Source organism: Schistocerca americana, chromosome X (assembly GCF_021461395.2).
Source record: "Schistocerca americana isolate TAMUIC-IGC-003095 chromosome X, iqSchAmer2.1, whole genome shotgun sequence".
In the NCBI taxonomy this organism is placed as follows: domain Eukaryota; kingdom Metazoa; phylum Arthropoda; class Insecta; order Orthoptera; family Acrididae; genus Schistocerca; species Schistocerca americana.
Window position 1 is genome coordinate 470,435,257 of NC_060130.1, and position 27,439 is coordinate 470,462,695.

The window sequence follows — 27,439 nt, forward strand, 5'->3', positions numbered from 1 at the left end:
CCATAAGCAGAGCCCCCCGTCCTGCAGCCACAAAGTTCGTGATGACCACACCGATCGCATAGTTATCCACCTGTGGGCTGAGCGCCCCACCACCAACTGTCATCAGCGCATGCTGCCAGGCTACTCACCTATACCACACCAACAACAGACGTGGCCACACACAGCTGCTTCAGGATGTCAGTTGGTGGACAGTACGATGTTGGGATGGTGCTGCTGCCAACACCCATATGACCCGAGCTAAAATTATTGGAAAATGTGAATATGTAAGAAGCACACATATGGTCTATACAAGTTGAAAAATGGGGGAAATTCAAAATTGTCATAAATTTAAAGTATCCGATGTTCCAAAAATACGTTCTCCTTCGAAATTCAAAAAATCACAGATGTGCAATTTTCCTCCTTGGGGTAGACTTCTACAGTTGCTCAGGAGCCAGAAAGATAGGTTCTAGTTCAAATGGCTCTGAGCACTATGGGACTCAACTGCTGAGGTCATCAGTCCCCTAGAACTTAGAACTAGTTAAACCTAACTAACCTAAGGACATCACAAACATCCATGCCCGAGGCAGGATTCGAACCTGCGACCGTAGCGGTCTTGCGGTTCCAGACTGCAGCGCCTTTAACCGCACGGCCACTTCGGCCGGCATAGGTTCTAGTACTACGCTTGTAAAATTCACCGCAAAAATTTGCGTGTGGCGTGGATGGCAGCTGTGTCATTCACTAGGCCCACACATGAATCCAAACATTTAAAAATTATATATACCAGAAATAAATTGAGGATGAAACAGTTTTACACACGGCCACAAGCCGATACGCGACCACCAAAACTGTATAACAACAGATGTATACAAGAACGATATTTCTGAGTGAGTAGAGCTCAGTAACCTAATTGTATTGGACATTTCCAGGAAGAAAAGACTTTGCTCTAACCAGTTATAGAGCTCAGTCCCCGCTAGTGACTGGATGCTGAGCAAACCGGTCCACTAGCAGATAATAAAGTGCACCAGTTTGAAAAACAATCCCCCTTTCAGCCACCGAATCATTTCTAGGAAGCCGCCCAAGTAGGTTTACTGTTCACCTATGCAGCAGCGAAAGGGCGGCTGAGTGCACCACACCTCGCAGTTCAAAATGGTTCAAATGGCTCTGAGCACTATGGGACTTAACTTCTGAGGTCATCAGTTCTCTAGAACTTAGAACTACTTAAACCTAACTAATCTCAGGACATCACACACATCCATGCCCAAGGCAGGATTCGAACCTGCGACGGAGCGGTCGCGCGTTTCCAGACTGTGGCGTCTAGAAGCGCTCGGCTACCCCGGCCGGCACACCTCGCAGTCACTGTGCTGCTAGAGGAGAGACGCACCACTCGCCCATGTCAGTTTAGGAAGACATCTAAGGAATTATAGGTGTGCAGATGTACTTTTTGCAATCATTACTGAAAAAGTTTAGAGAAGATACATTTGCGACAGACTGCAGAAATATTTGCAGCCACAAACGCACATCTCATGTAAAGACCTTGAAGACAGGAGAAAGCAGAACTCGTACACAAGCACGTACTCGGTTTCCTTTGTTAAAATATCGTTACTTTGTTTTGTGTGTTTTGCGAATAAGTCTAACGACACAACAGTGTACGGAAATCAGAGAAACTCGTATAAAACCTTCTACTACAATTACAGTTTCCTTTGAACTGTACATACCTGTTACGATCCAGGTAAGACTTCGTAAGATTCTTCTTCATGGACACATTTGTGAGTGCCTCCGACGAACTTCTGCATCTGAGTATATCTAAGACACTGAGCCACCTTCCGGTTACACTATCCTAAAAACTGAACACGAACGTCAGATTATTTGCCCCTGCCTAATGAAACTGAAATTCACAAAATGTATTTCATCCAAGACTACTCCTATTACACTCTACAAATATATATATATATATATATATATATATATATATATATATATATATATATATATATATATATATATATATGAAATTAATAAAGTGATCTAATGAAAGGTCTCTAACTGAACAACAAATCACGACATATTTATATCGAAAATAACTGAACAACAAATCACGGCATATTTATTTCGATAAGACATAAGAGACACGGAACATAGATCAACATACCACTTTGATGACATTCATGCTCGTGTTTCATAAAATCAATCGGGCTGATGTACAGTTGGCTAAATTGATCAGAGAGGTGGGGCAAATTTACCTTGACTTTAATACCGGATAACGTGATCTGAATGCAGATAATATGATTGATAGTGGTCATGAACTGCTGCTGTAAACTACCACAATATGCTTATATGCTTATATCGGACAGTGACTGCTGTTGCTATAAGAGTACACTGCAGTGGTGAAATTCACTGTACGGATGCCTAATGTGGGTGCTTTAATATGCTCACTACACACAAGTAGCAATCTCGCATGCGATGACAAGTGCGCCTGTGTATCGCGTTAAAAGGTGGGACCTCTGTCTCCTTCTCTCATCTGGATTGACTTTCGCGCCAAGACGTCAAATCGGAAACGTTCATTCCTCGATCACGGCCACTGCCTGAAAAACGAGCTCCTCCCTTCATGGAAATGCACTGACTCAGCCTCCCTCTTTCGCAATGAGAGTCCAAATGGATCACTTTCCTTTATGGCCAACCATGGAATCCGAGCTTCTTTACACGTCACTCAAGTCCCCAAACCGCTCCACATACAGCGTGTTTCCGTACGAACATGGAAACATATAACAGGACAGCAATATGGTGCAGGGAACTTGGGGTCGGAGAAGGCAGCTTAAGGAGATACGGAACTAAACTTGTGTACTGCTTTGTCTAGCATTATTGTTTTTCAGCTTGCCCACAACCAACATGCGTGCAAGCTTATACGTACTGTGTTGTTTAGTTACATGTACGTTCTTTATGCAAGGAAACAAGGTGGACGAGCCTGACTACTAGGAAGTCCTGACGCAGCTTTTGTTTACTTTACTTTTCATAAAGTAGCTCTGTTGTATCGCATTTACATTGTCTCACGACGGATCGTGCTATGAATCAACGTCAGATCCAGTCATAACTCAATGCTATTCAGAGATGAACAGCACAATACGATGAAGCAGTACCGGTACAGCTTCGCAGAACTCACTAACATGCACCTTGTGCATGGAGAGCTACGTTGCAGTGTTCTCGTTGCTGAAAGGCTGTACATGAAACGATTTCCTAACAGACATCATCCCTCACGACGAATGCGGGAGACTGGCTCATTGGAAAGAAGAAACGAGGGACCAAGCAGCACGAGGACTACTCGCACACTCGATTTTGAAGAGGAAGTGGTGGAACGTCTTGCAGTGGACCTAGCTACGAGTACTCGTCGTATTTCACGTGAAAAGGGCGCTGCAGATACTAGCGTGTGCTGAGTACTCCACGAACAAGAATTACACCCATATCACCTACAACGAGTCCTTGCAATGCTTGTGACTGACTTTTCACCAAGGGTCGCATTCTCTCAGAATTGATCGACCATATTTCCTCCAAATCGTACATTTTACTCACAAGGGCTTATTTGACTGTGGCGGTATTTCGAACAGCAGGCATAGCCATGTGTGGGATGAGGAAAACCCTCACCCTGTGAGTAGAGTCACACCATCAAGTACGTTTTGCTGTGAGTATCTGGGACGGCACTGTACGCGACAATCTCATTGGGCCATATCTTCTACCTGGCCGTCTGAATGGTCATCTATACTTGAGGTCGGTGCAAAGATTTCTACCGCAGTTGTTGGAGAACGTACTCTTGGCCGTTAGTGAGAGGATGTGGATCCAACATGACGGTGCACATTGTCACTTCAGAGTGAATGTCTGCAATCATCTCAATGCTGTATTTCCTGGCCCCTTGATTGGAAGGGGAGATTCTATTCCATGACCTGCGAGATTCACCTGACCAGAGTAGCCTTGATTATTTCCTATGGGGATATCTAAAGTCACTTGTGTATGGGACCCCAGAGGACATGGAGATGGAACTAGTTGTCAGAATTATAGCTGCCTGTGATATGATTCGAAACACACCAAGGATATTTTTAAGGGTGGTCAGAAACTTGGTCGCCGATCTCATGCTTCCATTGAGATCGATGACCGTCAGTTTCAGCACATTTTGTAATATACGGTACAAATGATACGTTTATTGAGTCAATGATTTTGTAGTTAACTATAACTAATGTAAATATAAAAGTACATATTAATGTGATTTCATTCCTATTGTCTCCATAAGCTGGTTTCTCCGACTCCGGGTTCGCTGCCTCAAATTGTTCAATGGAGCATTCTCTATGTCCTGTTAAACTTCTGCACGCTCTTACGGAAACGTCCCGTAGAGTACACCTCAAAAAGCTAAAACCACCAATTGAAAATTGTAGCGCTCACATGCGCCATTCGTGTCTTCCCCTGTGTGCCGTACAGCTTTGCTCCAGAAGACAGTCAAAATCCATTCCTCAGATCCTAACACATCTCATGGCTTCGAACAGGTATCCACTGTTATCCTTCCACATATCACAGCTGGCGTGACAATGAAAACACTGTTATTCTGTGCACACAGGAAATAGCTCGACTTGGGTGCCTACATGACCCCGAAGAAACGCAGCAGCTATCCCGTCGACATAGCATAGAGTGCCCTGCAGTGCTGGCGCGTTTTGGCTGCTTAAGCGAAATGTTTTTCACAAGCATAGCTGATACTGATCTCACAGAAAGGTCCACACGAGACGTAATGAAGACATCTGCGGAAAATGGATAAATGCAATCGGCTTGGCTGGGAATAATTGCCACAACGTCGTTCTGTTATAACTTGGTAAAAGCAGTTGCAAAAAGTTATACCTCTATCCCAGGAGAAATGCACCGTACTCCGCTATGGGCTCACCGCTGCCTGTGGTCGACGGATCCAGTGTCACTGTGCCCATTCCCTCATCTCGTAGTCTTCTCCGTGAAAACGCCAGCCCATTTCCCTGGCTTGGTCGAATATACTTGTCTTTGCACCATGCAATATTCTCCGATATAGCACCAATAAATCGTCCTGGCCGCAGTAAAACATGCATTCAGTTCCACCATCTCTCATTTCTTCAGCAACTAGCTACTGTTGAATTCAGTATGACAGCAAGTGTCCACCCTCATTAATAAGCATCATAACCTAATGAAAATGCTCTAATTACATTTGTTAGTCTGATTCAATAAATACAGCGGAAGAACGGCAGGTCGAAAGGACTTGCCGCCTTTCATAAACCTCCACTAGCAGTAAATTTTGGATAGGGCATGTTCCACTTAAATCATAATAGTGGGTCTGAACAAGCAAAAATTTGAACCTTACAATAAATCGAACAATAACTAATCTGAACAAAAATCACAATAGGAAGGGAGAAAACTTTGTCAACCAAAAATGAAACGTTGAACATAATGAATCAACATCCAACACACAAATATGCTTAGAAATTCGAACAGATATCGATATATTTGCTGTTTCGCTAAATACGGGGCTGAAGGCAGTGACGGATGTTGCTGACATTTTATAGGACCGCATCTTCTCTACAAGCATCACAGTCACAGTTATGCAATAGAAAACTTAATTGGTTCGTAATAAAGGCTGCAAATACCGAAAAATTTCATTAAGGCCAGAGAAGAAATATCCAAAACCATTCAAAATATTAAAAAAATATCTGTACCCCCACAAAATGCAAACTAAAGAAATAGAGCTTTAATCAACTTAAGGTCCAAAGATCCTCTCGTCATCACTCATTCACTCACGACGAATGTGATATCATATGTGTGTCGTGTAGAAATAATAGTAAGATGTAGAAATGTTTAAGTACATGCGGTAAATAACGGTGTAATTTGGACAATGACATACTAATATAATTGGTTCAAATGGCTCTGAGCACTATGGGACTTAACATCTGAGGTCATCAGTCCCCTTGAACTTAGAACTACTTAAACCTAACTAACCTAAGGACATCACACACATCCATGCCCGAGGCAGGATTCGAACCTGCGACCGTAGCAGTCGCGAAATACTAATAAATGCGAGTCTAATCAAACGTGAGACCTGTGTCAAATATGACAGTAATTGGGTGAAGGGGACAACATAGTAAGTGCATACTGTAAATCAGAATGTATAAACAGAAATCCAGACATCAATCTTGAAAATACAGGCAAACAAATAGTTTTGAGAAACATATGTGACTGTAAATGATATCACTGATTTGAATCATACTAATTTTGTAATGATAAACATAAGAAATGGCATTTTTTAAATCAAAGTATTAAAAGCAGATGGAATAGCAACAACGAATGCATGACATGAGCGGATATATGGCCCACGAAATAAATACAAAGGGAATAAGCGTCAGATGTGGTCATAAAATGGAAATCTAAAAAAAGTGTAAGGTATTACAACATAAAACTTAAGATAACATAGTACAAGAAAAAATAAAAATTGTTACACAGAAATTGTTCAGCATCGAAGTCCTTCACTTCGCATGACACTACCACTTTAGACTGAATGGAGAATCTTCGCTGAAATTGTTGAGCAGGTAGTTCAGTTCTCGGTGGGCAGTGACAAGGACCTATTCGCAGTAGTGCCTGTGGTCCTGGGGCAGCTGTGTGGAGCACAGAACATCCTTCCTTTCTGTCAAATGCAAAGTGCATCTACATCTACATCTACATTTATACTCCGCAAGCCACCCAACGGTGTGTGGCGGAGGGCACTTTTCGTGCCACTGTCATTACCTCCCTTTCCTATTCCAGTCGCGAATGGTTCGCGGGAAGAACGACTGCCGGAAAGCCTCCATGCGCGCTCTAATCTCTCTAATTTTACATTCGTGATCTCCTCGGGATGTATAAGTAGGGGGCAGCAATATATTCGATACCTCATCCAGAAACGCACCCTCTCGAAACCTGGACAGCTACACCACGATGCAGAGCGCCTCTCTTGCAGAGTCTGCCACATGAGTTTGCTAGACATCTCCGTAACGCTATCATGCTTACCAAATAACCCTGTGACGAAACGCACCGCTCTCCTTTGGATCTTCTCTATCTCCTCCGTCAACCCGATCTGGTACGGATCCCACACTGATGAGCAATACTCAAGTATAGGTCGAACGAGTGTTTTGTAAGCCACCTCCTTTGTTGGTGGACTACATTTTCTAAGGACTCTCCCAATGAATCTCAACCTGGTACCCGCCTTACCAACAATTAATTTTATATGATCATTCCACTTCAAATCGTTCCGCACGCATACTCCTAGATATTTTACAGAAGTAACTGTTACCAGTGTTTGTTCCGCTATCATACATAATCATACAATAAAGGATGGCAGGCTGTCGTTAACATATTGGCAGCACGGTGTCGTAGATAGACAGTTACGACAGATTGAGCAGACAGTCATAATGGCCACACTAAAGTGTTATCTGATTTAACCCTTCTATAATGTTTTCCCTGTCGTTAGTCCTCCTGGTCGTGAGTAGCTCACAACACTGACAGTACATTAAGCATGCCTCTATGATGAGCAAGGTGCATACAGAGAAGAGGAATAACACAACGAGAATGTTGTTGCTATCCAGATGCCAATTGATTAGAGTATCTAGCTAGCAGAAAAATGGACGTAAGTAGTGGGTATTCTCGTAGCGGAGAATTGCTTTTGGCTACACCTGTCCAAAGAAATGACCCTAACTCTATTGTTAGTAAGTAATTGGTATGGATTATGGACTGGTACTACAGAAAGGTTTTACTGTAGTAGTTCATGGTAAACAGTCTGCCAGAGAGGAGTTAATCCTTCTGGGAAGCCTCTAAGTGTAGTCGTGCTCTAGGGAAACCCTTTGTGTTTCTGTCTCTTCAGGTACCATGTCGTCTGCTCCGCCCAGTGTCTGTTAATACTGGAGCTATCCTCCTGGGACGTCCGCCGTTATTCCTGCTCTCCCTCGTTGCTTGCAAGCAGGCAGACGAGGCTACATGCCTCTGTACTCTTTTATATCACTGGCTGTCAGTGGCCATCCGCAATATCGGGCAGCTGTCCACATCGGCTAGGTCTAGCCTCCCACTGCCTGGGTGCCAAGATGTCTCCCAGTTCCCATTTCCAAGAAACGAAGTACAGTCAATAAGTCCAAATAAAAAAAGAATTTCTTAATATCTAATAATTGTATGATTATAAATGAAATGCATATCAGTTTCTTATAACATGTACATGATGGGTTCAAAAATAAACATGTGGGTATATGGGGGTGTTGTGTGTATTTGGCATGACTGTCCGTGGTGAAGTGAGCAGGTAAAGAACTACCAAATGTCATTTACCTTGCGGCAGTAGATGTACATGCAGTTAACTTGTTTCGCCCAAAATAAATTACTTCTTCATATTATGACTAACTATTCCCTCCACCGTTGAGCTACATTCTTCTTATTACAACATGCACTTAATAAGAGATATCATTAGAAAAGTACAGCATATATGTGCAGATACTCTGCTACGTGATTCTAAAACTTGATTATCACATTCCCTCTGATGTGAATATTTGTACATAGCAGCACAACCCATGGAAAATCTCGCATACATGTGACAAAAAAAAGACAGTAAAAATTTATAAGTTAATATCAGGGTTATGTAAAGATAGAATATGTAGCCTTAGCCACAGTAAGTATTTATACGGATTAAAGAGATTTATTATGATCAAATTTGGGTTTTCATGCCTTCAAATTCCCGATACTTACGTTTTCCGTAGGCCTAGATTACTCAGGCGACGATCAACTTAGCTTCTTCGTCAGATGTTCTCGTTCAATATCGTTTTTGAAAATATCGTGCACGGTCTTATTCAGTATAATTTTCGTCATATCTCTTGCGTCCTGCAACTTGATGATTGTTGATTAATGACATGATACAAACTGCATGCAAAAATTGTAATATGATGTGCTCAGGTCTTCAATCATTGGTACACATAAAAAATATAAATTTCTGAATTTCATGGTGTGGTTTGCAGCATTCCTACTTTGGTCTACCCAGTCATCTAATGCTGCTTAATGCCTCACCTTTCCAAATGACTCACACTGTCTGTGCTGTCAATTAACCCTCCTTGAAAATAGAAACTGATCACATCACGCATGTACTGTGATGAGGGGAATCGGCAAGGCATTCAACGAATGGGTCGTACACTGCTCTGGTGTGGACCAGGCTCAACCGCAGAGATCGCGTCAGACAGCAATCCACAGCGTGGGCACAATCCTAACTCCAACAAAAACACAGACATGGTCCAATTACAGCGACACAAAAGACCTCAATGCACTTCCTGGCAGATATAAAGTGTGTGCCGGACCGAGACTAGAATTCGGGACCTTTGCCTCTTGCAGGTAAGTGCTCTACCAACTGAGCTACTCATGCAAAACTCACAACCCGTCATCACAGTCTTACTACCGCCAGTACCTCGTCTTCTACCTTCCAAACTTCACAGAAGCTCTCCTGCGAAACTTATCCTTTCTTCCAGGAGTGTTAGTTCTGCAAGTTTCGCAGGAAAGCTTCTGTGAAGTTTGGAAGGTAGGAGACGAGGTACTGACGGAAGTAAAGCTGTGAGAATGGGTCGTGAGTCGTGCTCAGGTAGCTCAGTTGTCAGAGCACTTGCCCGCGAAAATCAAAGGTTCCGAGTTTGAGTCTCGGTCCGGCACACAGTTTTAATCTGCCAGGAAGTTTCAGCGCGCACTTCGCTGCAGAGTCAAAATTTCATTCTGGGAACCTCAATGACGCCAACAAGAAGCGAATACTATGAAACGAAGTTTAAAAGAAAAAGAACCTAGATACTCCGCACCTGGCGTAGGATGATGAAATATTCTGATCCTATGAGATAAAAAGAACGACAGAGGAGAGGGGAGCACACCTCTGCATAATCTTGTCATTTATTATTTATCATAAAAATTTTGCTCCGTTTGAGTCTGCAGCACATTCTCCCTTTTTCTTTTTTAATGGAGCAGTCCCAGAATAAGGAAACATGAATATGTGCGCCACATTTAGACTAATTCAAGATGAAAGACACCACAACAATTAATGCACTCCTGAGATGGCAAAAGCTATCAATGAAAGGCACTCACCAACTATGACTAATTCCTTATTCAACTAAAATCTAAAGTAAAACACAGTAATCCTATCCTAAATTGTATCTAAACCATCTGCTCCTGTTAGTCACGCCACAACTGTCCGTTGCGTTGTTCAACCGGTGGGTTCAGAGGTCGCACCTTCACCTTTCAGCCTCTCTCCAGAAGATGGGAAAAATCCGTTTCTCCAATCCTAACACAACTCGCAGCATCGAATAGAAGTCGACTGTTATGCTTTCTGACGTCATAGCCGGTATCCCAATCAAAACACAGACGGGAAGCAGCGCAGCTTGGGTTCCTACATGAGACTGAAAAAACTCAACAGCTAGTCCGGCGACACAGCGTCAAAAGCCCTTCAGGGTCGGTTCACCTGCTGACATGAAATGTTTTCACAAGCCTAGCTGATACCGAAGGTCGACAGGAAACAACGTGCACACCGCTGCAGAAAACGAAGGAATGCACTCCGCTTGGCCAAGGACAATTTCCAGGGCGCTGTTCGGTCGCAACTCGGCGAAAGCAGTAGAAAAAAGTCACGGCATCTGGCCCTGGACCAATTCACATGCTTGCTGCTGCCTGTGGCCTGCGGACTCCCTGTCCTTCACCTCACCATCTGCTCCGTGAAAGCACAGCCCATTTCCCCTGACTCGGCCGAATGTATATGCCTTTACGTCCTGCCGTATTCTGCGAACTGGCGCCAATAAACAGTTCTGTCTGCACTGCTGACTGTCCGACAAGAGATGCGTTCATTTCCACCACCTCTGATTACTTCACGGCACTAACAATCACTGAATTCAATATGACAACCACTGTCCACCCTTGTTAGTAAGCATCCTTAATCACAGTGTTTCTAACTAAATGAAAATGCCTTAAATATATGTGTTCGTCTTTTAAATGAGTACAGTGGAAGAAAAGGTGGGTGCAAAGAACTTATGGTCCTCCAACGTCTCCGATTTAGTTCCATATCTGTTGCCGCGCTTACTTCATAAACACTCCAAACAAACCTCTGGAGCCGGTCGTACTTGTGTCTTCTATGCTACTTCCTTTACGGTACATGGCATCATCTGAGAACTCTTCCCAAAAATCTAAGTCTTCGATTCCCATTTACTAATACTGCTTTACGTGATCATCTGATTTTTTTTTTTTTTACATAAAAGCTGCTGCTCTACCATTCAGCCTATGCGTCGAAGAAGCAGATAGCGTTATTCTCTCAGTAAGTAACCCAGCACCAAGTGTGTACGAATTTCCCGTATCAATCTGGTTTGGCAGTAGGTTTTTTTCCATTATTTCAATAGTATGCATAAAGATCACTAGGAGTTATGGAATGGATCATCAGTGAAATGTGTTTGGTAGCTGCATTTAACACATCAAAATTCATAACATTAACTTGTCAATTATTTAATGCCATGCTACAGCGTCTAGGTCCTTATTTTGAAGTAAAATTATCCATGCTGTACTGCATTAGTCTGCTGCATACATGCGTTTAAATGCTGAACAGCCAGCAGACGTTTACATCTGAACATACTGTAGATGTAGCTATGTGACAAGGAGCAAATAATTAAACTCTATATAAGAATGTTGACTGTCAGCAGTATAAAGGATCAGAATATTATTGGTATAATAATTTATCACCAATGTCAAGCTTGCTTAAAACTACAAATGTACTTTGCAGATGAAAACGGTCGATGGAGATTCCGTATGCCTCTGGTAGGACACAGTCACTCGTTAGCAACTAACTGTCGCCATGTGCAACCATTACAGGTGTGAGAGCGGTTGTAATTCATGTCGTCAGCAGTTTAACGTGGCATACAGCTTGAAGACTCTTAAGGTATGATGTGAAACAGTCAAATGCTTTTGTCCTTTAATATGCAATGTACAGAATGAGTTGAGACATACTACTTAGAAAATTTTTAAGTTTCAAGAATTATTTACTACCTAATGCAATCAGCGTGAATGTCTTGACGGAAATACAAACGTGTGACGGACCTATTTTTGAGGTCCGAAAGTAATAGTGAGTGTTCCCGTCAGATTTAAATTCAGCAATTGCAATTTTCTATCGTTCAGGCAGACGTCACAGTAACCTCGAAAAGTTTCAAAAAGATCGACTTAGAGAGCAACACAGGAAGCAGGGCAGGAGGAAACTTTAGAGGGATGAAACTGACGTATACTAGTCACACAGGGAAAGCGTCCTCACAAGGCTTCCTAAAGATGTATGGTCGCTGTGATGCACTCAGTTCTAAAGTACTAATCTACTGGTTCGGTCTCGTTATCAGTTAGGTGTATTAACATTTACAGAACAAATTTCCAGACTAGCTACTACGACCACAACTGGTCAATACACACATACGAAAGTGTAACAGAGATGGTCTGAGCACGCAGATTTCTGTTTGCAAATAAGTACGCCAGCTCGAACGTTTCCGCAGGATTTCCACATCATTTCTCATGAACACCTGGGTGGTTCCTTCAACAAGGTCGTTACTGTTCTATACCCTCCTCAGAGTGAGCTAGCGTTTAAACTCTAATGATCAAGAAGTATACTGTATGTTTAACTGCAATCATCAGTCCTCTAAATAAAAAGACGTCTAGTGTTCGAGACGCCATTATATTTTTAAGTGATTCCTCACGCAAAAGACAGACTGAGACGTCAAATGTTTCCACAGAATTTCTAAATAACTTTGGGTGAATGTGAATATTGGTGTTAGTTGCATTAGTCTGCTTTGCACACATCTATCTTTACACTCACATGCTACGTAAGTCCACAATGATAGCTCGTTTGTGATTTGTTATTTCATACCCAGACCTCGTCAAACCAATGTAGTACGAATTAAGCTCTCTACCAGAGTCAGGTATAGGAGTGTTAGTGCAGAAAAATGAGCTATAATTCTTCATACAGATATGTGGTCGACGTGGCGCAGTTGTTAGAGTACTAGTGGTTGTTATAGTAGAGGGTTCACTCAATATATCGCAACAGTAGGTTCAACGGCGATTCAGTGAGACATTAGCAGGAGATTCATACTACCGATTCAAATCCACAAGCATGTTTTTTTTTGTTGTTGTTTTTTTTGGGGGGTTATCAGTCTTCTGACTGGTTTGATGCAGCCCGCCATGAGTTCCTCTACTGTGTCAACCTCTTCATCTCAGAGTAGCACTTGCAACCTACGTCCTCAATTATTTCCTAGATGTATTCCAATCTCTGCCTTCCTCTACAGTTTTTGCCTTCTACAGCTCCCTCTAGTACCATGGAAGTCATTCCCTCATGTCTTAATAGATGTCCTGTCACACTGTCCCTTCTCCTTGTCAGTCTTTACCACATATTCCTTTCCTCTCCGATTCTGCGAAGAACCTCCTCATTCCTTATCTTATTAGTCCACTTAATTTTCAACATTCGTCTGTAGCACCACATCTCAAATGCTTCGAGTTTCTTCTGTTCCGGTTTTCCCATAGGCCACGTTTCACTACCACACAATGCTGTACAACAGACGTACATTCTCTGGAATTTTTTCCTCAAATTAAGGCCAATGTATGATATTAGTAGACTTCTCTTGGCCAGGAATGCCCTTTTTTTGTCATTACTAGTCTGCTTTTGATGATCTCCTAGCTCCGTCCGTCATTGGTTATTTTACTGCCTAGGTAGTAGAACTCCTTAACTTCATCTACTTTGTGACCATCAGTCCTGATGTTAACTTTCTCGCTGTTCTCATTTCTGCTACTTCTTATTACTTTCGTCTTTCTTCAATTTACTCTCAATCCATATTCTGTACTCATTAGATTGTTCATTCCATACAGCCGATAATGTAATTATTCTTCATTTTCATTCAGGATAGCAATGTCATCAGCGAATCGTATCATTGATATTCTTTCACTTTGAATTTTAATTCCACTCCTGAACCTTTCTTTTATTTCCATCATTGCTTCTTCGATGTACAGATTGAACAGTAGGGGCGAAAGATTAGATCCCTCTTTAATCCGAGCACTTTGTTCTTGGTCGTTCGCCCTTATTATTCCCTCTTGTCTCTTGTACGTATTATGTATTACCCATCTCTCCCTGTAGCTTACACCTATTTTCCTCAGAATTTCTAACATCTTGCACCATTTTACATTGTCGAAAGATTTCTCCAGGTCGACAAACCCTATGACCGTATCTTGATTTTTCTTTAGTCTTGTCTACATTACCAACCCAACGTCAGAATTGTCTCTTTCGTGCGTTTACCTTTTCTAAAGGCAAACTGATCGCCATCTAGCACATCATCAATTTGCTTTTCTATTCTTCTGTATATTATTCTTGTCAGCAACTTGGATGCATGAGCTGTTAAGCTGATTGTGCGATAATTCTCGCACTTGTCAGGTCTTACAATCTTCGGAATTGTGTGGATGATATTTTTCTGAAAGTCAGATGGTATGTCGCCATACTCATACATTCTACACACCAACGCAAATAGTCATTTTTTTGCCAGTTCTCCCAATGATTTTAGAAATTCTGATGGAACGTTATCTATCCCATCTGCCTTATTTGACCTTAAGTCATCCAAAGTTCTTTTAAATTCTGATTCTAATACTGGATCCCCTATTTCTTCTAAATCGACTACTGTTTCTTTTTCTACTACATCAGAGAAATTTTCCCTCCCCATAGAGGCTTTCAATGTATTCTTTCCACCTATCCGCTTTCTCGTCTGCATTTTAACAGTGGAATTCCCGTTGCTCTCTTAATGTTACCACCCTTGTTTCTAATACCACAGAAGGTTGTTTTGAATTTCCTGTATGCTGAGTTCGTCCTTCCGACAGCAATTCCTTTTTCGATTTCTTCTCATTTTCCATGCAGCCATTTCGTCTTAGCTTCCTTGCACTTCCTACTTATTGCATTCTTCAGCCATTTGTATTTCTGTATTCCTGAGTTTCCCGGAACATTTTTTTACTTCCTTGTTCCATCGACCAAATGAAGTATTTCTTCCGTTACCCGTGGCTTCTTCGCAGTTACCTTATTTGTACCTATTTTGTCTTTCCAACATCTGTGATGGCCCTTTTTAGAGATGTCTATTCCTCTTCAACTGTACTAAATTGCTGTATCTGTAGCTTCAGAGAACTTCAAGCGTATCTCGTCATTCCCTAGTACTTCCGTATCCCACTTCTTTGCGTATTGATTCTTCCTGTCTAATGTCTTAAACTTCAGCCTACTCTTCATAACTATTACATTGTGATCTAGACATATCTGCTCCTGGGTACGCCTTACAATCCAGTATCTAATATCGGAAACTCTATCTGACGTTGATGTAATCTAACTGATACCTTCCCGTATCACCTGGTCTTTTCCAAGTATACCTCCTCTTCCTGTGATTCTTGAACAGAGTACTCGCGCCGGCCGCTGTGGCCAAGCGGTTGTAGGCGCTTCAGTCCGGAACCGCGCGCGGCTGTTACGGTCGCAGGTTCGAATCCTGCCTCGGGCATGGATGTGTGTGATGTCCTTAGATTAGTTAGGTTTAAGTAGTTCTAAGTCTTGGGGACTGATGACCTCAGGTGGTAAGTCCCATAGTGCTTAGAGGCATTTGGGCCAAGAGTATTCGCTATTACTAGCTGAAATTTGTTACAGAACTCAATTAGTCTATCTCCTGTCTCATCCTCGTCCTGAGCGCATATTCTCCCGTAGTCTTTTCTTCTAATCCTTCCCATACAACAGCATTCCAGTCCCCCATGTCTATTAGAGCTTCATTTCCCTTTCTATACGCTGTTACTCTTTCAATATCCTCATATACTTTCTCTAAATCCTACCAGTGAACTGTTCACAATAAGACACTCTCTGCCCTACCTTCCTATTCATAACGAATCCTACTCCCGTTATACCATTTTCTGCTGCTGTTGATATTACCTTTTACTCATATGACCAGAAATCCTTGTCTTCTTTCCATTTCACTTCACTGACCCCTAGTGTATCTCGATTGAGCCTTTTCATTTCCCTTTTCCTCTTTTCTAGCTTTCCTACTACGTTCAAGCTTCTGACATTCCACGCCCCGACCCTTAGAACGTTATACTCTCATTGATTATTCAATCTTTTTCTCGTGGTCACCTCCCCTTTGGCAGTCCCCTCCCGGAGATGCGAATGGAGGACTATTCCAGAATCTTTTGCCAACGGAGAGGTCATAATGACACTTTTTCAATTACAAGCCACATGCTCTGTGGATACACGTTACGTGTCTTTAATGCAGTGGTTTCCATTGCCTTCTGCATCCTCATGCCTTTGATCATTGTTGACTCTTATGCCCTTGGGGGCACTTTCCCACCCCTAGGACAAGAGAGTGCCCTGAACCTGTGTCCGCTACTCCGCCCTCTTTAGCAAGGCCGTTGGCAGAATGAGGATTACACTTACGCCGGAACGCTTCGGCCGCGAATGCTGATTATTAATCAAAGTTTAAGTGGTGGCGGGATTCGAATCCAGTACCAAGGACGTTTTAACTACTAATCAAATACGCAACCCCTAGACCACGGGTGCATGGCATAGACATAAAACGGTTCCACAGGATTTCCAAATCACATCCAATGAATGCAAAAATGCTTCCTTCTACAGGAGTGTCTGTTGAGGAACGCTGTCTGGGGATGTGATGTGAAACAATCATTCGTGTGAACTGCTGGCCAAGTTTGTGAATGGTGTGAGTCTGCGAAGATCGGCTGTTACAACTTACACTGCGCTCCAAAGCAAACGAAGGAGGGCATTAGGGACGGTACACCGCACTCCCCATGACAGCTTATGTTTGTAGGCAGATCAAGCACGCTCGCAAAGTATTTCTACAGAGTATTCTTCCAGAGATATCTCACACCGCATGTTTACGAAGAACTCCCGTAAATTGGGGGTGCGGAGCTAATGTCCGATAATGTCCTGGATGCGTTCAGGTCAGACAAATTAGGTGACTGTAACGACAACATGAATGCTCTTAAATCACTGGAATACAATTTGAGCCTTATACCGTATAAAATTATAACGGTGCTCGTATCGTTATTCCATATCATAAATAAAAAGAACAGATACATATAACAGAGACTTGAGTCATTGCAAGAGCGAGCTAAACCATTGCAAATGTGAATTGCTGGTTTAGTAACAACCAGTGTAGCCGCGGGAATGTTGAATGCAAGCACGCAAACGTGCATTCATTGTGTCGAATGTCAGTTTGTGGGATGGAGTTCCTTGCCTGTTGCACTTTGTCGGTCAATACAGGGACGGTTAATACCATTTATGGATGAGGCTGGAGCTGTCGGCCGATAATGTACAATATGTGCTAGAATGGAGACAGATCTGGTGATCGAGCAGGCCAAGATAACATGTCGACACCCTGTAGAGCATATTGGGTCACAACAGTGGTATGTGGGTTAGCGTTATTTTATTGGAAAACACCACAGGAATGCTTTTCATCGATAGCAGCACAACGGGTCGAACCACGAGACTGACGTGCAGTTTAGCAGAGTGAGTGCGTGGGATAACCACGAGAGTGCTCCTGCTGTCATAAAAAGTCTCATCCCATACCCTAACTCCAGGTGTAGGTCCAGTGTGTCTAGCATGCGGACAGGTTGGTTGCAGGCCCTCAACTGCCCTCCTTCTAGCCAACACAGAGGTTTTCCGTCTTGGCAGTGCCACATGGTCGTCCGAAGCCGGGTCTTCTTGCGACCGCACATTCTCGTAACCAGTGGCTATATTCCTACCAAGTCTTTCTGCAGAGTCACAGAAGGAACATCCAGTTTCTCGTAGTCCAATTACACAACCTCGTTCAAACTATGTGGGGTGTTGATGATGTCGTCTTTGTCACCTTAAAGGCATTCTTGACTAACGTCAACAGACCGCGTTCAAACTCAGTGGTAACTAAGGCTCACAATCGTTACAGCATGTCTGTAAACTGAATCAGATTTGCAATCTCATTGTGACGCTACTAGCACCACTCTTATGCGACTGGATTGAAATTTGAATAGACATCACCTATCAAATGTAGTACACAGCTACCAACTTTCTTTTACTAGTCCTTCTTCATGCTGCGACTTTTTTCAGTCGGTGTTTATTCTCTTTCACTGTTTACAACACTCTGGCAACGCTTGGGTAACTTTTCGATTCCACGACTGTACAGTTCATGTGGTTTCGAAGCAAAAAACTCGTCGAATCACTTTCGGAGTGGATTTTCATCCAGAAAGGAAGTTCCTCGAAGGTTGTTCGAAAGAGAGTGGAAAAGGCGCAAATCTGAGGTTGCAAGATCAAGTGAATAAGGTGGGTATAGAAAGACTTCGCAACCCAACTCTTGTATAGTGTTTTTTGTCAGTCTAGCAGAATGAAGGTGGGCGTTATCGTGGATTAGCATCACTTCACGCAGTCTTCTTGCTCGTTGTTCTTGGATTGTGTCTGCAAAACGTCTCAGGTGTTAACAATAAAAGTTAACAGTCATGGTCAGACCTCGGGGAAGCACTCTGTGGTACAGCACACCGTCGCTGTTCCACCAGACGGGTAACATCTTTTGTGGATGGCACCAAGGAAGACTGACGCCTGGAGGACCCAGGATAACCAACCAGTGTGTTACCACTGTGGACAACCGGGACATGTGGTGTGCTATTGTCGAGAAAGGCGGCGAATATTTGATGACGCCTGCACCAGATGACAGCAGACCTATCTTAGCCGACGCCAACTCCGGGACGACGAAGATGAACAAGAAGATGTGGGTGCAGGACGACGTAGGTCACCATCGCCGCTAGGTAGTAGCTGGAGTCGACGCTCCCCAACACGCCAATCAAGGTCTCCATCGCCGATTAGAAGCTCCAGTCGATCACCTAGGCGCCGCAACCTGGAAAACTAAAAGGTACGACCTACCTTTGAGGTGAGGCCGCCGAAGAGAAAAATTCTCCGCCTTCGGTCAATACAAAAATCATAGCAAACTTCGTCTATATCCTCATGGAATGCCGACCAGCCCAAGCTCTTGTGGACTCTGGAACATCACATTCAGTCATTTCGGAGAAGTACCGACGCCAGTTGAAGAAAACCGTATTCGTCAACAGAAAAACGTCTCTGCTGAAGGTGGCTAATGGGAAATATGTAAAACCTACAGGAAAATGTGTCATTCATGTGTGTATAAGTGGCCATACACAGCCCTTAGAATTCATCGTCTTACAAGAATGTAGTAATGACGTAATTCTCGGATGGGTCTTTTTGAAAGCTTCTCAGGCAATTATAGATTGTGGTCGCTCAAAGATTATGCTAGACGAGATGAGATACTGTGGACAGGAAGATGTGCATCTGAGTGTGTGGAGACTATGTGTGCTGGATGAAGTGATCATTCCTGCAGTCAGTGCTAGAAAGGTAACTGTCGCGTGTCATGCCACGCGTCAACACATGGATCTTGTAGTGGAATGTAAGAGAAGCATACCACTGAAGAATAACTTGGTCATCCCAACCTCTGTCCTCTGGTTTAAGAACGGATTCGGTGAATTGTGGATAGTTAACTGTCGCCGAGAACCGCAGATACGTGTGCGTAGCAAACGCTGAGCCGTTAATTGCAGAACAACTGAGCGCCATAGAAACCTCCCATGCCGAGTCTGTGGGTGAAATCAGCGCTACCACTAAAAGACAAGATCTTCTAGCTCGACTATCACCAGATCTCACTAAGAAACAACAGAAGAAGCTTCTTGGCATTCTTCAAGAGTTCTGTGAATGCTTCAAACCACAGGTGAAGAGCAAATTAGACAAATCGACGGTGAAGCACCGGATTAGCACTGGATACCATCAACCAATAAGCCAGAGATCATAAAGTGTGTCAGCAACGGAACATCGAATAATTCGCGACGAGGTAGAGAAAATGATGAAGAATGACATCATTTAGCCTTCGCAGAGCCCATAGTCGTCACCAGTGGTTCTTGTCAGGAAGAAGGATGGCAGTTGGCGCTTTTGGGTTGATTACAGGAAGCTTAATAAGATAACTAAAAAGGACGTTTACCCTCTTCCACGAATTGACGATACACTAGATTGTCTGAAGAGGGCTAAGTTCTTCTCAACCATGGACATGTACTCGGGAAACTGGCAAAACGAAGTAGATGAGGCTGATCGTGAGAAGATTGCATTCATCACCGCTGAGGGCCTGTATGAGTTTAAGGTAATGCTGTTTGGTTTGTGTAATGCACCAGCAACTTTTGAACGGATGACGGATAATCTTCTAAGTCAACTGAAGTGGACGATGTGTCTTTGTTATTTAGATGACATTATAGTGTTCTCAGAGACATTTGATGAAAACATAAAAAAGACTCAGTGCCGTACTTAAGTGTCTCCAACAAGGCCCAGTGAAACTTAATCCAAAAAATTGTCTCTTTGGAGCAAAAGAAATAAAAATACTTGGACACCTAGTGTCAAAGGAAGGCGTACGGCCAGAACCAGAGAATGTGAGATCTATAACGAAATTTCCTATTCCTAAAAGTATTATAGATGTGAGAAGCTTCCTCGGATATGTTCTTATTAGCGTCGTTTTATCAAAGACTTTTGTATCAAAGCCAGGCCACTCCAAGAGTTGTTAAAAGCCGATGCTAAATTTATCTGGGGTGGTGCTCAACAAGATTCTTTCGATGTGCTACGAAAAGCTCTGACGACTGATCTTACCGACCGCTTGCGCAGTATAATTCCGACGGTAAAGACTGGAAATGGTATTTCTAGAAACCCAAACTGCGAGGTGCCGCGCCGTGGAAAGTGCTGCAAACCACTGAGTAATTAGAAATTTATCTCGTCTGGGATGATCTTTACGTGAAAACTCGAAAAAATGAGGATGCGAGAAGTTCTGCTTGTGAATCGCTATGTTAGTGATGTAACAGATTCCAAATCACCCTTCAGCTTTACAAAGTCAACTAAAGTGTTCCTCATATCTAGAGAACCAGCAAACCAGGCCCCCACCCGTCCTTCACCATCTAGATGCACACAACACACACCACAATCGATGTTCTCTCAACCAAATAAAGATGGGAAATGTATAGAAGCAGTCAGCCGGACAATCTACATGGGAGGGAATAGTGGTCCAGCGCAAACACACGTCCATATTAAATCTTCTCAAATGTCCACGGAGAACACACGCGATCTCAGAAGCTGCCAAACAATTACTGAGTATTAGGTCGCTATTTAGACGTCTAGAGGATGACACTGTCCGGTCAGTTACATTGCTGTATCCCAGCTTGCTCTTCCCCTGCCACGTCTTGGGCATAAAATCGAGTCTTCAGTTCCGTAACTACAGTGATTCTAAGTTAGCGACAGGTGTTTGTGAGGCACTGTTATCCTCGTGCATACATTTCTTGACAGCTATCTTGTTTACAGAGTTAGAGGCGGAATGACGTCTCACATCTCAAACACCGCTGATATGTATTTGTCTCATTCTTTGTAAGAGGTATTCTCCGATACTAGCGATCATTTCATACAGGACTGATGCGAGCGTAGTATAATTTTTGAACCGTGGTCGGATGTAAATAGTGGGCGCTATATACCTCTGGAAAGCTACATATATTGTGCATGTCTCACACAGAATCGATTTTTTAAGGAAGTAGTTTTTCATTTTACTGTTTGTCACCATAGTTTATCGCAGAGAAACCTGCAAGGAGAAAATATGTCATGCACTGGAAATACAGGGTGTTTGAAAAAGAACTCCCTAGTTTTAAATATAAATTTAATGGGGCATTAATGAAAAATTACATCATTGAGTACATATCATGGAAAGACAATTCCTGCAAGTTTTGTTTTGGGTTAGTAGTCTTCAACGTGGGATCCATTTGTTGCCCTTCACACGTCGAGACGGTATTCCACTCCTACAGTTACACGATTAACTGTTCCACTGACATGAAATGTGGGATCTTTTTTAAAAAATTGCGATCATCACCAATTCTGTGTAGAAAGTCAACAACAGCAAACTCATATCTTTCGATTTTATCAGTAGGTTTTATTTCATGCAACAGTTGCAATTTGTAGGCGCGCTACTTAAGTCTTTCACCCACAACATCTTACACAGTACCTTTAGGAACTCCTAATTGTAGACTACGTCTGGCCAATGACTTGTTCGGGCTCCAAAAACGCGAAACACGGATGTGCTCAACAACATCTTCAGACGTTCTCGATCTACTTGGTGATTTTGCTTTTAAAACACTATCGGTTTCCTTGAAAGACTTTAGCCAATGACGGATAATTTTTCCTCTAGGTGGTTCATCACCATACTGACGTTCTAAAATTACGTTGCCCTGTTATAAGTGACTCAGTTTTCACAAGCCAAATAACACACACTGCGCTTTCTGTTGCGGAGTACACATTGTTGCTCAGTTGCTCTGCACTACACTGCACCCACGCCTGGGCTGAGCTGAGGGAACAGATCAGGAAAACAGCACTGGTGCCGTGTCAAGTTCAAGCAAACTTGCCAGCTGCAGGGGAGCCAAAATTGGAGAACTGATGAATCAAACAGCACTAACTAGAACAGTGTATGTCGCTTTGTACAGAGTCTAGGACACATTAAAACTAGGGAGTTCATTTTCGAACACCCTGTATATTTCTTACATCGGAATATTAACAGCCCTGCATTCCACACGACTAAAGGTCGTAAACCGCACCGCTCTAAAATTATAGCATTTTTCAAATGCAGAACCGTATAGTCTTAGGAGTGCATGTGTTTATATACTCTCTTAGCAATACCTTCTTGGTACAGATCCCAGATTCTAGAACAGCACTTTAGAACTGATAGCATAGTTGATTTAGGTAAAATGCTTCAAACTCCATCCATTTGGAGCTCCGTCATGCATAAAAACGACATGTTTCTTCTTCTTCTTAATCATGTGTTATATCATCATAAGACTTTCATATCTACTGCTGTACACTGATAAGGGTGCTAAGCTCCTCGACATGCGCGTATCTGGAGAAATCGTGTGCTTTTGGATGGGTGCGTAACAGTAGTTACGCACTCGTCTCGCTCTATTCCTTCACGAAATATTGAATGTAGCGGTCTTCTTCTGGTCGTCGCGGATTAAATCGGCAACAGTGCTACAGCGAGGGTTGGTCGGAGACAATGCGAGGAGATCTTTCAGTCTCTAAATTTATCCTAAGAATGCGAGAATGTCCTGTGACTCCCATCTGCATAGAGAAAGATCGTAAATTACGCACTATGCTCGTCATTCTAGGAATTTGTAGATAGCTGACTGGTATACTTTGCTGTATATGTTCGAGTATTAACAAAGAATGATCACACTGCATAGTCATCTATCTACATTCGTAATGGTACTCGCAAAGTAGAGGAGAGACGGTTTAGCGATGATACAGAAATTGGGAAGCATGCTGCCTCGTCATTGGTTGGTGTTGAAATTACAGAAAATTGTTAAAATTGATCGCACCATCAACTGGACTGCTTATTATACAGTACGTTGACGGGGCCTTTTCCATCCTATCTGTTCACTAGTATACTGTTGATTACCCCATAACGAGTCTTGGTGGGGGGGCAACACCTTCCGCGGATGGCTAGCACCAAAACAGTGATCGCGTACATGACTGCAATACGAGGAATATTCCGTCACTTTGGAAGATGAGTTTAAATGTAGAGGTCATCAGTCACCTATGGATGTCAGTTTGGAAAGGCTACACAAAGATGCCAAACTCTTCTAGTTTCCGTATGTTGTGACAGTCTTTTACTTAAAATCATCCAGTGTTTGTGTTGTGGTAGCAGCAACAACACGATTTACACCGTGTGACGTCTAGTTTTCTGTGAGAGGCAATGAATCAAAAGGTGTTAATGTCAGTCTAGAATCTGACACAGACGTCGAAGCCATGGGTTGCAGAATGTGGTAGATATAGCGCTCTCCAACTTAAACTGGAACGATCACATGCGCAAAGCTGCAGGGATGGTGGGGCAGAGACTGAGGAGCAGTTATAAGACGCATTGGGACTATCTAAACTCACATTGGAATTTTACTGTAGCAGATAGGTTCGAAAAAGATGACTCGTTTCGAAATAAAGAGTGTCACGAATATGATTCACTAGCGGTTGTAATTATTAAAAGACATCTTCATAGGATCCGACTCAGGTATGTGGTTGAATGGAATGACTTGATTCCAAGTCGCATGCTGCATTTCTGTCAGAAAGCGTAATATTCTCAGTGACTCCTGGGTGTACCTGCAGAACCAAGACCGCTTTTTATGCATGGTGACGGTAACATAGTCATTTTGATTGTGTTTTTAATAGTATGAACCTTACGTGTAATGTATGTTACCGGAGGTAGAATTACTCTGTGGTTAGCTTCGTTGGCGGAGTTATGATAAAATGTTACTATTTCCATCGAGTGCCCAACAGACTGTCCTGTTGCACTAACTAAGCGCCGGCCGGAGTGGCCGAGCGGTTAAAGGTGCTACAGTCTGGAACCGCACGACCGCTACGGTCGCAGGTTCGAATCCTGCCTCGGGCATGGATGTGTGTGATGTCCTTAGGTTAGTTAGGTTTAAGTAGTTCTAAGTTCTAGGAGACTTATGACCACAGCAGTTGAGTCCCATAGTGCTCAGAGCCATTTGAACCATTTTTGAACCACTAACTAAGCGCCTAACTTGTTTCTACACAAGTTGCAGGAGATGGTAGATATAGCGCTCTCTGACTTCCGTTCAGGTCTGACTTAAATTGGGACGATCACATTGGACGAAGCTGAAAGGAGGCCGAGATAAAGACCGATGAACAGTTAAAAGATGTAGAGGAATTGTGTAAAACCAAGTTGCCGTTTTGCTGTAGCAGATAGGTTAGAAAAAGGTGACCGTTTCGGGATATGAGAGTGATATGAATATTATTCGTCAGTGGCTGTAATCATTAAAAGAAGTCTTCATAGGATCCAACGCAAGTAATTGCCTGAATGGAAAGACTTGATTCCAAATCGCTGACAGCATTTCTATCAGAAAGCGCAACAGTATAGATCTGAAAAGCTAGTGTACGTTTCTTACGACCTCAATCTAGCATTGCATTTTTATAAAAGTGACTCGTCGCATAGCACAACATCTACTGTATGTGGTTTTGCTCAATCAACCATTACCTATAACCGAGTGGATATATCGCAGAATCTCTGACCTGGCATCGAAATAGAATGTGTTACAAATACTGGGGAAATGTCCAGCGGCGGCCTGAGGGTGTTGCAAATACCGGCTTCATATCACGTTCCTTAGCCGAATCACCTTCTAAATTCGGTGGTTTTATTACTAGCTTACAAAGCAGGCCACGTGTTTGCGCACTTTCGGTCTGTTAATACACATCCCAGCAATCACCATCTATTTTCAATGTTACGGTATTTGTGTGGAAAACCACTTCATTCGGAATACATCACATACCTCGATTTATAATGCCAGTATAGTTTTTAACATGGATACTTGCGTGCGCCGGTAGAAACAAGACCGATTGTGACACTAACATAGTCATTGCGATCGTATTTTTTAACATATCATGGCTCGTAAGTCGATTACGTCACTCTTTATAAAACACAGTGGTAGCACTCGCAAGAAAAAACTTATGAGACATGTCCATCTATAGCGGATTTTCGCTCAGTATTGTTTGGTATCGCCAGCACTCAGTTACTGGCGAAGTATTATACTTAGTCGTAGAGAGTGCCTAATAGGTTCGCTGTGATCAGCGGGCTTATAAAATATGTGTGTGTTCCAACAGGTGCAAAGGAAAAGACTATGTCCTGGATTTGATGTGGAAAAGTGCGATAGCCGCAAGGTGAATGAATTACCTTTTTTTTTTTTTACTTGGAAAATTATGACCAGTCGTAAGAATGTTAAAGGCCTGTATTTCTATTTCGAGAGCCATAGGCGTCAGGAGGGGGTATTTCCGGAACTTCGTTCATTGTAGAGTGTCGTCCAATTGAGGCTGCACTCGTAATATTAAATTGTAAGTACAGTGATAAAATATATGTGGCCGGTTTCCTGGGACGATTCAGCCTGGTGTGCGGGGAGTACGTGGCAGTGACGGCCTGTCGCGAGAAAGATTGACATTTCCGGCTCACGGCAGGAGCCATCCGAATGTAAAGGTCGGCTGGGGTACAGCAATGTAGCTGACCTGATCGTGTCACCCTCTAGACGGCTGAATAGCGACTTAATACTTAGTACGTGTTGGGCAGTTTCTGAGATCTAGAGTGTTCGCCATGGAAATTTGAGAAGATTCAACATGGACGTGTGTTTGCGCTGGACCATTATTCCCTCCCATGTAAATTATCTGGGTGACTGCTTCTATACATTTACCGTCTTTATTTGGTTGAGAGAACATCGATTGTGGTGTGTGTTGTGTGGTGAAGGACGGGTGAGGGCCGGGTTTGCTGGTTCTCTAGACATGAGAAACGCCTTGGTTGACTTTGTAAAACTGAAGGGTGATTTGGAATCTGTTATATCACTGACATAGCGATTCGCGAGCAGAACTACTCGCATCCTCATTTTTTCGAGTTTTCACGTAAGGATCTTCCCAGACGAGATAAGTTTCTAATTACTCAGTGGTTTACAACACTTTCCACCTCGCTAAAGTTTTGGATTCCTAGAAATATCATTTCCAGTCTTTATCTTCGGAAATATACCGTGCAGGCGATCGGTAGCATACTGCTATATGGCTGATATCGAGAAGTATCGCGTAAATGTAAGATATTCTGGCAAACCATGTGAAACACATATGTTATTATAATCCCAGAGACTTGATATGGGTAAAGAAAGCAAACAGGTCGGAGCCAGAAACAGTAAAGTCTTTTTGCCGAGGGAAACCGGCCCAGCCTTTGTACAACAGTTCGGAGAGTGGCCAGCATGTGTGTGGGGGCAGTTGCCTCGCGACTGATGGCTGTGGTGGATCACCTTCCGACCTCGCAGGAAATATCTAGTCCTGCAAGAGGTATATACAGCGCATGTGCTTATGCACTTTTTGAGCTCTATCTGTCTTCGCAATGTACGAGTGTCTGGTGATCGACAGCTACATGCAGAACGCAGAAGTGATGATTTTATATGGCGCAGGATACGAATTGTGTATTTATGACATCAACATGGCATGTGGTGATATAGCTCGTGAAAGGTGGCTACACTGAGCCACTGCGCCAGAGATTGCGCCAAAGAGTATTATTAAGCCGCCTCCACAGTGCTTATTAAGCCGCCTCCACAGTGCTTGTTGAGAGCTCGTGGAAGTCAGTGCCTGTTAAGAGCTCGTTGCAGTCAGTGCTTGGAGAGAGCTCGTAGTAGTCAGTGCCTGTCGAGGTCTCGTGGTAGTCTGTGCTGAGATGTAGCAGAGAGTGTCTGTTGAGATGTGCTATTAGGCAGTGGTTGCTGAGATGTGATATTGGAGAGTTCTGGTTGAGATATAATGTAAGGATTAGAATGATTTTCATCA